The 14,148-nt window shown below is 33.9% G+C and overlaps 1 non-coding gene across 1 annotated transcript; it reads right to left on the reverse strand.

Moving 5' to 3' along the window:
* Positions 1-7,239: 7,239 nt before the first annotated feature.
* Positions 7,240-7,346, reverse strand: LOC123198435. The gene has a single exon (XR_006498018.1). It is a non-coding gene; the product is annotated as a small nucleolar RNA R71 (small nucleolar RNA).
* Between the last annotated feature and the right edge of the window lie 6,802 nt (positions 7,347-14,148).

Here is a 14,148-nt window from a genome sequence, read left to right on the forward strand (position 1 = left end):
AGGAAGAAGACATGTGATTGAACAAAAAAACCCGTGATAAATCTATTATAAAAGATTCAACTTGGACAAAAGGGAGGGAGAGACGAAAATTGCTAAATTTATTAAGAGAATTAATATCTGCTGCAACGACTTCATAGCAAAATCATCCACGTTCAGGTGAGTGTTGACTTAACCCTGTATGTTATGTGTTTTCTTTATAAATAATTAAAAATGAAATAAGTATGGTATATTCATGTTCATAATAACTTCATGTAAAATTTAACTTTATTGTGATTTCACGTTATTAGATTGTTTAATGCTATTATTTCATGTTGTTTCTATTGTTTAAAGTTGTTATTATTGTTTAATGTTGTTGTGATGGTATAAAATACCAAAATACAACCCAAAAAAAATTCCAGATGATGAACAAGTTGGCGTTAACGCAAACCCCCTGGGCCCTAGTGAGTTTATTTATTTTTTTCTGTTTTCTTCCATTGCACTCAATTTTTTTATTTTTTACACTTGTTTATTCCAATTTGGAGCTTTTGTGTGTATTGTTTTCCTTGTCTTGACAGAGAGTTACATAAAAAATTACGAAATTGCCACTGTCATTTTTTTCATGTTTTTTATTGTCTTGCCTTGATAAATTTTTGTACATGAGCTGATGATATGATAGTTTAATGTGTTGTAAATAAGCATATATGAAGCTTGATTGCATTGGTATTGCATTTGGGGCTTAATTTGAAAAAATGGTAAAGTAGTGTAATTTGGAGTTTTTATGTTTTTTAGGTTTATTTTTAGTCAGGATGGAAAAAGTTGCATTTAAGATTCGCTATGGAGGCTAATGGGTTGAAGGTGATGATAATGTCGCAAGATATGTTGGTGGGAATGAGAGAGGGATTTGTATTGACACAAATGTTGATTTTGAAGGATTCATTGTAAGAATCAGCTATCGTCTAAGACTCGATCGAAGTCAGTCAAATGTGTACGTATTTACACTAGGTGATATGGGTCCAATGGAGATTGTAGATGATGATGATGTAGAGTTTTTGATGGTTGTAGCAAGAAGTTCACAAGGATACACAAAACTTTTTGTTACCGAGAGTCAAATTAACGGAAGGGACAATCAACAAGGCGAAAATGTTCATGAGGAAGAAAGGGAAAATCATCCAACAAATGGGTGGGCACATCCACAAAGTTTTCAAGAGTTTGGTGGGAATTATGGCATTGATGATGATAATGATGACAACATGGATGAGGATTATGAAGTAGAAGGTAATGAGGAGGATGATGATGATGATGATGAAGACGAAAAATTCTCGGGGTTTGATGATGACATATATGGTGTTTCGAGCCAAGACATTGGCAGAAGTCAAAGTCATATTTGTTACGATGGGACTGAATGTAGCACAAGACTTCATTGCTTTACGAATATTGAAGCATATCCAAGTCACATCCATAATCCAAACCCATTTGAATGGGTTCCTGAGCTTGCTGTTGATGTTGAGAATGCAGGTATTACTAACTGGGTAACACAAAGGGGTAACCATTTACAAGTAATGGGTTTTTATAACTCTAAGACAAAATTGAGAGCATTATTTCCAACGTATGCTTTAGAGACAGGAATTCAATGAAAAGTTGGTCACTTTGATAACATATGGTATGAGCTTAAGTGCATACACCCACAATGTAAATGGCGGGCACGAGCGATGAGAGAGCAAGACGGAGACTATTGGGTCTTATGACTTATGGATGAGACCTACACTTGTCCGCGGGATAAAATATTGCCACATCACAGACAAGCTGGAGCAGAATCATTAGGTAACATACTTAAGTCAATGTTTGTGGTTGATCGTATTTATCGACTAAAGGAAATTATTTCAGACATGACAGATAGGTATCGAATTGACATATCCTATATGCAAGCATGGCGTGCCAAAACATATGCAATAAATGCACTACGAGGATCTCCGGAAGAGCCTTTCGGTATATTACGCGAGTACTATCATAATTTAGAGCTTAAGAACCCAGGAACTATGGCACGTATTGATGTCGATCCGAAAAATAGGTTTAAGTTTTTTTTTATGTGTATAGGGTGTTTTATAAGAGGGTTCCAACAATTTTACCACCTAGTGATATGTATTGATGTTTCACACTTAAAAGGAAAGTATCTTGGGTCTCTTTTCATTGCTATTGCGAACGACGATAATAATCAGATTTACCCACTCGTATTCGGTATTGGGCACAAAGAGGGAATAGATACATGGACGCCCTTTTTGACATACCTTAACATGTGCATTGGTGATTTATCGGATTTGGCCATTATTTCTTATCGTCATCATTCAATAATTACGTCGGTCGTGAACGTAATGCCTCATGCTCGTCATGGGTTTTGTAATTACCACATAAAAGGTAACATGCATTCGTAGTTCAAAAAAACTAAACATATTGAAGGACTATTTTGGAAAGCTGCTAAGGCATATCGTCTCACAGACTTTCAAGCTGCTATGAGTAGAATTGCTAGAGTAAATCCCGCAGCAGCAGCCTATTTGACCGACATTGAGTATGAAAGATGGGCGCATACCCACTTTAGAGGATGGCGGTATAATATTATGACGACAAATATTGTTGAGTCCTTCAATGCTTTGACACAGACTGCTCGTGCTTTGCCTATCACTATATTGGTAGAGTTTCTTCGAAGCACAATGCAACATTGGTTTTTTAATAGGCGAAACATGGCTGGTTTGTATGACTAAAATTTATTCTGATGTTTCTATTATTTCATCGCATTTATTTTAGTTATTTTTTACAAGTGAGAGATCTCACCCGTTAACACCATGAGCTGAGGACAAGCTTGCTCGACATGTGTTCAAATCTGCCAACATGGTTGTTAAACCAATCAACATACAACAATACGAAGTTCATGATTCACGACAACAAGTGTTCATCGTGAATCTTCTATATCGAACGTGTGATTGTGAAAAATTTCAACATTTCCAGATTCTGTGTGCACACATTGTAGCTATAACAAGTATAATAACTTATCAGACTGTGTAGGTTGGGTTAGTACATATTACTCTACTGAATATTTACGTAGGGTATATGTAACATCTCCTAACCATTGGGTGTGTTACAGAAAAACGGCATGAGTTCCCCTATTTTAGAGGGCCCGGGGAATATTTTTCTCTTTTTCATTATGCCCTGTAACACTCCCAATTTGTAATTCACACAAACCAGTCCTACCAATCGACTGGATTTTCATCACATAATCATAATAAATAAAATAAGTACATAATAATAACTATCATAAAAAATTATCACCCACAGAAACGTTATAACTAATTTTCCAAACTAGTCATATATATATATATATATTACATATACATCATAACATTTAAGTCAACAAAAATATGGTGCCTTCCTCCCTTAGCCTCATGTCTCATTAGTGCTCCCCGGGAACCTTTGCTGCATTTCTTTACCTGTAAAATATTAAATTAAACGGAGTGAGCGACTATGGCTCAGTAAGAAAATCATACTTAACACTTAAAGCATTTTATACCAGTATTAATCTTTTCTCATCTTTTTCATACTCAACGTGTCTGAACTATTTACAACAAAATAATTGACACAGAACACGCATTTAACACATATCATAATTCTTTTCTTTCACACATTTATTCATTTCCTTACTATACAAATATGATTCACTCGTTATGATTTATGCATGTATGAGTGCCATGACATTTCTATTTTTTGATCGTACATCTTTCTCAACTCTTTATCAGCCACACAGGCTTGTATGCATAATTCTAATGCAAATGACTTTCATAAAATATTTACTAATTTGTTTCTCTCTCTTTCTCATTGATCGATTTAGACTACATATGATAGTACTCGCAGTCACCATACAAAGTATAATTCTCTCTTACACGCATATTTTTTTTTTCTTTGTTGTCCACACAGTACAGCTAATATTTTTCTTTTGCTGTTCACACAGTACAGCTGGTATTTTTCTTTTGCTGTCCACACAGTACAGCTAATGTTTTTCTTTGCTGTCCACACAGTACAGCTGGTTGTTCACACAGTACAACCGATTATTTTCTTTGCTGTCCACACAGTACAACTGGTTGTCCACACAGTACAACCGATTATTTTCTTTGCTGTCCACACAGTACAGCTGGCGTGTAAGGATTTTAAGTATGTTTTCTGCTTTCCTATATCATATGAGTCATTATAAAAACATGCATGACTTAGAAAATATTTTTCCTCTTTCTTTATTTTTTCTAAATCATGCATATGTTATGATTCCTCATGTATGCATATATAACCATAATATGAAATATGCGCATTTGTTATTTTCCCTTATTCTTTTCATTCTTTCTCAAATATCATATTATTTTCTCATGCATTTATATATATATATCATGCCTCAAATTAATTTCAATTATACAATATAGGCTTAATATAAGGGTTATTTCACATAACATACACATAATTAAACAACATTAACCTATATCGCATAAAATGACATTTTTGCCCTTATGGCCAAAATTACCTTTTTACCCTTATGACCAAAAATTACATCCTGAATCATAATGAATTTCTTTATCCTTTTAAGCATAAATCACCTTAATTCTAATACCTTACATACTGATATAAGTAAAGGTTATATAAATAACCTAACTCAAGTTTACTTCAAGTATGTAAAGTATGAAATTCTTACCTTTTCTTTGCCAAATAGGTGATTTAAGCTTATTCACCTTCTTTTCTTCTTTCTGGTAACCTTAATCAACCAAAAATATGAGCATCCATCAAACTCCCAAATTTCACATATCTTAAAAATTAAATTTCTTACCTTAGAACTGACCAAAATTGACAGATCTACACTTTTTATAACTGAGGCCTCTGGAAATTAGGTGGTTTAGCTAGGTTTTTGGACGAATTTTGGTTAAGGGAAAGCTTTAGCTTAATTTCATGGAGTTCTCGGCTAAATGGAAGAGAAAATGAATAGAAATAAATTTATAAGCCTATTGGACCATTTTGCCCTTAATCTTTTCCATAAATTACTATTTTATCCTTAACCAATTACCAAAAACCCTTAGCACCACCATATAGTTTCAAGTGTGCCCTTCAATTTTAATTCCCACTTTGTCCCTTGAATCTTTATAAAATGACCATTTTACCCCCTTTGAAAAATATTACTCATTTAGTAGTTTTCTCTAATTCTTTTGTAATTTCTTTACACAACAAGTTGTAAAATCCATTCTAGGGGTAATTTTGGAAGTGGAGTTTACTGACACACCTGAATTCGGATGTTATAGTATACAAAGAAGATATTAATCCACTAAGGGATTAATCAACTTGGGCACTGATAAGGCCATTAATTGTTACTATTTTGATTTATAATTCCCTTGTGTTGTGTGGAAATTTGATTTAATCTAATAGAATTACTTATCTTTTTGCTTTTAGGAAGCTTTGAGCAATTTTGGAATAAATAGGGCCAAAAAGATGAAAAACTGGAGCAGATCTATTAATCTGGAATTTTCGTAATGCAGACTAGGCGTGGGCACGTGAAAGATGAGAGCAGAATCTAGAAAACAGATCTGAACGCCCAGATCAGTTGCAAGAGTCCAGAAAATATTAAGATTTGCTTCCTAGGAAAAGGATAATCACCAGCTGGAAAAGAGGATTAATTGAGCTAAATAAAGAATGATATTTTTGGAAGAAGGATTTATATTAGAAATACATATCTTTTCCTTTCTTTTTGGGAAGATATGGATCACTTTGCTTGATTGGATTAGGAGATTAGGATTCACTTTCAATTTCCAGATTTTTAGTAGGAAGATAATATATATATACTCTTATTTTTATTTGATTATGATCATCCATTGTATTGAGAGAATTAGAGAGCAAAACATGTTCTACAGTGGCTGAGTAATTTATCTTGGTTGAAGGGATCTGAAACCATGGAACTACAATGATTGTGAGATTTTTTTTTGTTCTTTAATGCATCTTTTAATTATTAGAGTATTGGTTATCTTTCTGAATTATTTTTCATGATTGTGTTGGTTGATTTCTAAGATGCGCAATTAGTTTATCAATTAATATAATCTATTGCTAGTTTAGGTGCTGAATCTGTAATTGTTCAATCCATCTAATCGAAGTGGCAACTAGGTTTATCGTTTGCTGTGTCAAAAACTTTAAATCCTAGGGAAATAATCAACTGGATTAAATGCAACGTCGTACGTTTGTGTTGTCTTGCTTCGTTGGTCTTTCTAATTCGTAATGTTATTGTTTAATTAAATTCGAGATCGTATCCGAATTATTAATCAATAAGGGTTAATTGGAATACATGTTTTTGGTTAACTAATCGTAAAGAATGACAGGTAAATTTAATACCACAACGAATATTCAATTAATTAATTTGATATTTTGTTTCGATGATCGATCGTAGTTCCAATGGTGGATGTGACCGAAGACCAAGGTTTGTTAAATCAATTTATTCCTTTTAGATTACTTTTCTGAATTTTTATTTATTGTTTTCCATTATAATTTGCATTCACTTCAAAACCCCCCATTTTTTATTTATTTGTTTCAATTTATTTGTGACGACTTACTAATCAAAGCTCTTCGAGGGAACAATCCCTACTTTCCTTTACTACATTTTTGTTGCAGGAATTTAGGATTTAATTTGGGTGTTAACGACAGCACGTACCAAATTTTGGCACCGTTGCTAAGGAGTTTTTAATTTGTATGTTCGTTACGCGATCTTTGAAACAAGCTAGTTTACAGTTTGTTCCAGAAATTGAAAAAACTGCAAAAGGGTTGAGAAAAGAAGCGAAAAGGAGACTGCAAGCACACAAATCTGCTTACGAAACAGAGGAAAACATGGCTGAAAATCAGACTTTAAGAGAGCTTGCTGCTCCAAATTTAAATCAACAACCACACTGCATTACTTTTCCGAATTTAGATGTTAATACCACCTTCGAATTAAAATCTGGACTAATTCATCTTTTACCTATTTTTCGTGGTTCTGCAGGTGAAGATCCTCATAAACATTTAAACGAATTTCATGTGGTGTGCACCGGAATGAAACCGAATGGAGTAACCGAAGAACAAATCAAGATGAGGGCTTTTCCGTTTTCTTTGAAAGATGATGCACAAGATTGGTTGTATTATCTACCTGCTGGAAGTATCACTACTTGGCATGAGATAAAAAGATTATTTCTGCAGAAATTTTTTCCAGCATCAAGAGCAGCCAGCATAAGGAAAGAAATCTGTGGCATTCGGCAGCATACTGGAGAATCTTTATATGAATATTGGGAGCGCTTTAAAAAACTCTGTGCAAGTTGTCCACATCACCAAATTAGTGACCAGCTGCTTATTCAATATTTCTACGAAGGACTTCTATCAAATGAGAGAAACATGATTGATGCGGCAAGCGGTGGAGCATTGGCTAACAAAACACCTGAAGCAGCCCAAAATTTAATTGCAAATATGGCGTCGAATTCACAACAATTTGGAAATAGATTAGACCATTCGTCTCGGCGCGTCAATGAGGTAAATATATCTTCTCTTGAAAGCCGACTTGATGATCTAACTACTCTTGTACGTCAAATGGCTGTAGGAAAAACAGAGGTAGCGAAAGTTTGCGGAATCTGTTCAGCAGGAGGACATCCAACTGATATGTGCCCAACACTTCAGGAGGACTGCTCTGAACATGCTAATGCAGTGGGCGGATTTTTAGGACAGCAGCAACGAAATCATAATTATAATCCTTATTCGAATACCTACAACTCCGGTTGGAGAGATCATCCTAATTTTCGTTATGGGAATGCAAATGTGAATCAGCCTTCGAATAATTTTCAGCCATACCAATAGCATTATATTCCTAGACAGCAGCAACCAACTCAAAATTCTAATTCAGGTACATCTCTTGAAGATATTGTTAAAAGTTTGGCTACTAACACCATGAAATTTCAGCAGGAAACCAGAACCAGCATTCAAAATCTGGAAAATCAAATGAGCCAGATGGCTACTGCAATCAATAGGCTGGAAGCACAAAATTCAAGCAAACTGCCGTCACAAACTGTGATGAACCCAAAGGAGAATGTTAGTGCCATAATGTTGAGGAGTGGAAAGGAGCTGGAGATGTCAATTAAAGCACAACCTGCACCAGCACAGCCAGCAGAAAATAGAGAAGAATTGGCAACAGAAAATAATTCTTCTAAAAAGGTAGCGACAGGTAAAAATCTTTCTTTCAGCGAATACAAACCTGTTCCTCCTTTTCCTGAAGCTTTAAAACTGAAGTACGAACGTAATGCGGATTTATATGAGACCTTTCGAGAGTGTGAAGTCAATATTCCACTGTTGCAATAAAACAAGTGCCTCGCTATGCTAAATTTTTTAAAGAGCTGTGTACATTGAAAAGAAAGCAAAAACTCAAAAGGTATGAAAAAATCAAGGTAGGAGAAAATGTTTCAGCCATAATTCACAAAAATCTTCCTGAAAAATGCAAAGATCCAGGTATGTTTTGCATCCCTTGCACAATAGGAGGCACAAAAATTGAAAAAGCCATGTTAGATTTAGGAGCATCTATTAATGTAATGTCATATTTTATTTATTCTGCTCTTAATCTTGGACCTTTAGAAAAAACTGGCACAGTTATTCAGTTGGTTGATAAATCAAATGTATATCCTAAGGGGTTAATTGAAGATGTTCTTGTTCAGGTTAATGATAAATTAATTTTTCCAGCTGATTTTTATGTTATTGACATGGAAAATAATGATCAATCTGCACCTATTTTGCTAGGGAGACCTTTTCTGAAAACAGCTAAAACGAAAATTGATGTTCACAAAGGCACACTAACCATGGAGTTTGATGGTGAAGCTGTCCAATTTAATATTTATGATGCTATGAAATATTCTGATGTGAATTTTCCTGTGTATTCAGTTGATTTAATTGATTTTCTAGCGCAGGATATACTTGATGGCGATGATAAGTTAAAGGTGGCTAACCATAAAAATATTTTGAAAGAAAGAGATGAATTTAAATTAATTTCAGATATGCAGAATGCAGGGACAAAGATGAATGAATTCAGAGAGCTAAAAAATACAGGTAATTTATTTTATATTGAGCTGCCAGTGCCTACTGAAAAATTGTTACCTTCTATTTTGCAGGTACCAGAGCTGGAGCTGAAACCTCTTCCAAATCACCTTAAATATGTGTACCTAGGAGATGGGAAAATCTTACCAGTGATAATTTCCAGCAAGTTAAATGAGCAGCAAGAAGAGAAACTAGTGCAAATTCCGAAAAAGCTAGAGATTCAAAGCGTAGCGACATCAAAAGTATTTCAAGTTAATAGCCATAGACTCAAACTGTTTTACAAAGGAATGCCAACTGAAAACATCAGAGAAGTGGAGCTGAAAGATCCCGGATAAATAGATGAAGGCATTACGTCAAGCCGACGACTGTAAACAAAGGCGCTACTTGGGAGGCAACCCAAGCTTTCAATCTTATTTTAATTAATGCTTAAATTTTAATTTTCTAGACATTTGCTTTTAATTTTGGTTTATGTTTTCCAATTTTAGTTTTAAATTTCAGTTTATGATTTTTAGATATTTAATTAGCAATTATTTTATGATTTTCGCTTAGGTTTATTTTAATTTATTTTCATGTTACTGTTCAATCGTCTTCTTCCTCCTGCAGGTTCCAGTGAGCTGTCTGTAAATGTTCATGGGGGAGAGATCTGTATTTTGGTATTCTGGAACTGGGTCATGTGCTTCCGTCAAAAGTCTAGCTTCTGCTTTGCTATTTTCTTAAATTCAAGGGGGCCATATGATTTAGTGTAATTATAAGGCTGGGTTTATATGCTTCCAGAGACCATATTCGCCAAACCTATGCCTCACAATTCCTCTCCAACTAAAATAAAAACCTAGCAGCCTCTTTCCTTCATTCTACAACACCATGGTTAGAACCCATTCACAACATCAAAGAGCAGCAAAATCCACCCATCAGAGGCTTCCTACACCAGAGCTGTTATCCAAATCTGAAGAATCCTCCATCAATTGCAACTCTCAAAAAATTTGAACTACTGTTCCTTTTCCACAAAACCAGAGAAGTTTCCTCTTCCTTTTCTCTTAAATTTCAGTTCTCATTTTATTTTGTTTTGTTTAAACATTGAGGACAATGTTTGGTTTAAGTGTGGGGGAGGGTGTATTTGTGTTTTATTTTCTGCTGTTTACTGTTCTGTCTTTCAGTCCTATATTTATTTTTTTTTCTGCTCTATTCTTATGTTCTAGTCTTCTCTGTTCTGCTTTTATTCTATTCTGTTTCTCTGTCAGTTTTTTTTTTTTCTGTTTTTCTTGTGTTAGGTGTATTCTATTATGCCTAAAATTTTTGCTTTGTTTTGTCTATGTTGCTGCTTCTTGCTGGATAAAGTTTGATTTTTATGGTAGCTAGTGTATCCTTCCCTATTTTTAGTCAGCTAAACAGTCCATTAATCTCACTTTGAATGAATTAATTTGTATGCATGCCTTGGAATTTAGCCGATTCAATAGGAGAGCATTGTACACTGATTTGTTAGATTAATTAGGGGTATGCATTTAAACAAATTTTGATAATTGAGTGCTCGAGTTTGTTTGAAGTTGAGGTGAATTTATTTAACTCGTGAGTTTTGAGCCGAAAAAGATTGAAACATTCATATCAATCTATATTTTCTTTGATGAGTGATATTCTTCCATGTGAATATATCTCTAGAACTTGCTTTGAACCGTTTCGAGACCACATTGAAATATGCATGCATGAAAATGATAAAGGCATTCTTGTTCGAACCCTTTAGCTTAAAAAGCCAACCTATTTTAATTTCCCTAGTTAGCCCCTTGAGCCTTACAAAACCGTTGATTCTTTGTGCTAAAACCATATTACAAACCCAAGCCTACAAATGAAAATCCTCACCCAACCATGAAAATGAGCAAGGCATTTAAACTTAAATTTGTTGCTTGGTGAATTTGTTATCTTGAGAAATTTAAGTGTGGGGGAAAAGGGAACTTAATTGTATAAGAAGAGATGATGAAAAGAAGTTGGCATGAAGAGTGCTATTGAGATTGCCTTATATTGTATCCTTGCTACCCAACTCTCTTAGTTATTCAAGAAAAAAAAAAAAAAAGAATGTTGAAGAAGAAAAAATAATAATAATAAAAAAACGAAAACAGAAAAAGAAAAAAAAAAGTTGAAAAAGAGAGAAGAGAAAGGCAATGGCAAGTAGCAAAGAAATGTGGTGAATGTGGTGGTTTTAGCTTTACATTTTTGTTCCCCTTATGTGTTTAAATGTTTTGTTAATATTCATGGTTTTAACCTTTTGTATCCATTAATCATCACCTTTACCCAAAACCCCATTACAACCTAAAATAAAGTCCTTTTGATTTATGCATGTATATAATCTAAGTGGTGGAGATTTGGTGCATGAGCAAGCTTATGGTAGAATATTTGCATTGGAAGAATTTGAGCGAAACACCGAACCATTAAACACATGAGTGATATGAGTGATAACCGTGAGGATGATTAACCGAAGCTTTATACATGCTTTAGAATGCGATTGTCTTGATTTGTCTTTGTGCATACTTCCTTGTAAAGTTTGATAATGATGTGTGTTGATGCTTGAATCTTGGTTGGGTTGAATCTTAAGGTATGCACACTTTTCGGTATCGTGAGAAAGAGATTGATGGAACATTTTTGTGTTTGTTTTGTTTTTTTTTGGTTTCTTTGTTTTACTCGAGGACGAGCAAAAGATAAGTGTGGGGGAATTTGATAAGGCCATTAATTGTTACTATTTTGATTTATAATTCCCTTGTGTTGTGTGGAAATTTGATTTAATCTAATAGAATTACTTATCTTTTTGCTTTTAGGAAGCTTTGAGCAATTTTGGAATAAATAGGGCCAAAAAGATGAAAAACTGGAGCAGATCTATTAATCTGGAATTTCCGTAATGCAGACTAGGCGTGGGCACGTGAAAGATGAGAGCAGAATCCAGAAAACAGATCTGAACGCCCAGATCAGTTGCAAGAGTCCAGAAAATATTAAGATTTGCTTCCTAGGAAAAGGATAATCACCAGCTGGAAAAGAGGATTAATTGAGCTAAATAAGGAATGATATTTTTGGAAGAAGGATTTATATTAGAAATACATATCTTTTCCTTTCTTTTTGGGAAGATATGGATCACTTTGCTTGATTGGATTAGGAGATTAGGATTCACTTTCAATTTCCAGATTTTTAGTAGGAAGATAATATATATATACTCTTATTTTTATTTGATTATGATCATCCATTGTATTGAGAGAATTAGAGAGCAAAACATGTTCTACAGTGGCTGAGTAATTTATCTTGGTTGAAGGGATCTGAAACCATGGAACTACAATGATTGTGAGATTTTTTTTTGTTCTTTAATGCATCTTTTAATTATTTGAATATTGGTTATCTTTCTGAATTATTTTTCATGATTGTGTTGGTTGATTTCTAAGATGCGCAATTAGTTTATCAATTAATATAATCTATTGCTAGTTTAGGTGCTGAATCCGTAATTGTTCAATCTATCTAATCGAAGTGGCAACTAGGTTTATCGTTTGCTGCGTCAGAAACTTTAAATCCTAGGGAAATAATCAACTGGATTAAATGCAACGTCGTACGTTTGTGTTGTCTTGCTTCGTTGGTCTTTCTAATTCGTAATACTATTGTTTAATTAAATTCGAGATCGTATCCGAATTATTAATCAATAAGGGTTAATTGGAATACATGTTTTTGGTTAACTAATCGTAAGGAATGACAGGTAAATTTAATACCACAATGAATATTCAATTAATTAATTTGATATTTTGTTTCGATGATCGATCGTAGTTCCAATGGTGGATGTGACCGAAGACCAAGGTTTGTTAAATTAATTTATTCCTTTTAGATTACTTTTCTGAATTTTTATTTATTGTTTTCCATTATAATTTGCATTCACTTCAAAACCCCCATTTTTTATTTATTTGTTTCAATTTATTTGTGACGACTTACTAATCAAAGCTCTTCGAGGGAACGATCCCTACTTTCCTTTACTACATTTTTGTTGCAGGAATTTAGGATTTAATTTGGGTGTTAACGACAGCACATACCAGGCACCATCAAATATATATGCGATTTATCCTCCAGTGATGGAGCAACGAAGGTCTGGTTGCCCTTCCAATCATGCAAGAAGACATTTACAAGGAGAGGAACTTCGACAACAATATTGCAACCGATGTCATCAACCTGGTCATACTCGTTTGAAATATCAGAGTCCAGCTCCAGTGCCTGTGTTTAGCTCGTCTCGCACACCTAGTAACACACGAACTCGAGGTTGTCGTACTCACGCTGCAACCTATATGGCCGAATAGGTTATCATGTTGAATCTTCTATTGGGTTTTGTACACATATGCGATGACAATGAATTTTAATGTATTGCATGTTTAATTTTATATAATTTATCTATTAGGTTTTGTACAAATTTTAATGTATTGCATTTTATTATTTTTTTTGTTCAAACTCTTATATGTATGTGATGACAATGGATCAAAATAGTTGAATGGAATTACCACAACATATATTTGTTAGCCTATCATTTTTATGTTTATATTTGAATTTTTTCCCATACCGTGTTTCAATAAAACAATAATAAAATACACCATACAAACAATAATAAAATGACATCATTCAAACAATAATAAAATACACCATACAAACAATAATAAAATGACATCATTCAAACAATAATAAAATACACCTTTCAAACAATAATAAAATGACATCCAATTCATATGCATGCCCGTCCATCCATGCCTTAATCGAATTCCTCGAAGCCTGTATTGTCACATTCCAATTGAATTTAATAAATACAACAAATTTAGTAAAGTTTGCTGATATATAAATAAACTCATAAACACTAAATACTTACTGAAAGCCCTTCCTTAGAATATGGTTGTAGCCATACGCTTTCTTAACCTCCTGGAATGTGTCGATGTGAAATTAAATAGTTGATCTCAGGCAAGGTATTCCATAAACATGAGTAAAAAAATGCCACAGTCTCCGCTTCCAACATCCTGTTTTGGCACATCACGAACACACCTGTATTGTAATGTCGGTAGAGTATCTGGC

Source organism: Mangifera indica, chromosome 15, assembly GCF_011075055.1.
Source record: "Mangifera indica cultivar Alphonso chromosome 15, CATAS_Mindica_2.1, whole genome shotgun sequence".
Classification (NCBI taxonomy): domain Eukaryota; kingdom Viridiplantae; phylum Streptophyta; class Magnoliopsida; order Sapindales; family Anacardiaceae; genus Mangifera; species Mangifera indica.